The sequence below is a fragment of the Monodelphis domestica genome, chromosome 4 (assembly GCF_027887165.1).
Source record: "Monodelphis domestica isolate mMonDom1 chromosome 4, mMonDom1.pri, whole genome shotgun sequence".
NCBI classification, from domain to species: Eukaryota; Metazoa; Chordata; class Mammalia; order Didelphimorphia; family Didelphidae; genus Monodelphis; species Monodelphis domestica.
Window position 1 is genome coordinate 368,573,612 of NC_077230.1, and position 1,232 is coordinate 368,574,843.

The window sequence follows — 1,232 nt, forward strand, 5'->3', positions numbered from 1 at the left end:
AGAGACAAGGGGTAGTCAGAATGCGTGAGTGTGGATGTGTGTTTGAAAGAGAGATGGGAAAATGAGGAGAAAAAAAATCAATAACCCTTGAAACGGTTCACAGCAGAAAACATTAAAAAGACCACAAAAATGCCTATTATTGATCAGTGTCTTCTCTATTCAGCTTGTTCCTTCCTTAAGGAGTTTCTTCAGGATAAGCAGATCTATTCAGAATCCACTGGAATTCAGATTCAACTTGGGCCTCAATTACTATAGATGGTTACCTTCAACCTCCAAAAATCCAACTGCCTGCAACTTAAAAAGCAGCCTTTCCTACATTTAGGCACTGGTGAGGTGAGGTGAAAGTATGGATCCACTCTGTACTTGTGTTTTCTTGATACTTAATTTTGCTGGAGTCGTTAAGGGGACTATGTTTCCAATATGAAAAAAATATAGATATATGCCAAATATTTCTGAGGCCAATCTTGGTGTCCAGAGTCTTCAAGGCAATGTTAATTATGGCACATAGAAGCCTCAAGCTCACTTGTCAGCGAAAGCACTGTGCTGAGCCTGGCAGAAGTCTGCCCGCACACTCAGAATCGCCATAAATGTGCGGCGTGTATTCCAACAGAGAACCTACAGGAAAGGAAAAAGGTCAGGGGTGAGTAACTAGTTAGCTGGCAGTATTAAAGCATTAGAGAACAATGATATGAGTAAAGACATCAATTCAATCCAACAAGCACTGGGAATTCTAAAGTGAAAGTCTTTACCCACCTGCAGCTTACATTCTAACAGTGAGAAACAAAATGAGCACAATGCACTCCTTGCTATTCTAATACCCTGATAAATGTGGAATTATAGAAAAGTACTGGATGTGCAAAAGAGCAAATTGTAAAGTGTACTGATCCTTGCTTTACAAAGTTCACAAAAATGTGTTGGGGAAACTATCAAATTTTTACATGAGTAACTCACTATTCAAGATAATTTTTCCTTTAGATAGAACTTTCCATAATGAAATCACCAGTATCCCCTTTATTCATGGGTTTTGCAAGTCAAGTGTTCATATAATTCCTATTTGCTTAAAGTAGATTACACTAGAAGACTGAGGAGAGGGATTTATATATTTAACCATGAGATTGTAAACCTCTTTTGCTACCACAAAAATAAGCACTGGCTCCAACCAGAATTATTCCTCCTTTCCCATTACAGCTTTTACCTACTACTCTTCCTAATTCACTGAGCCAAAAGTATAA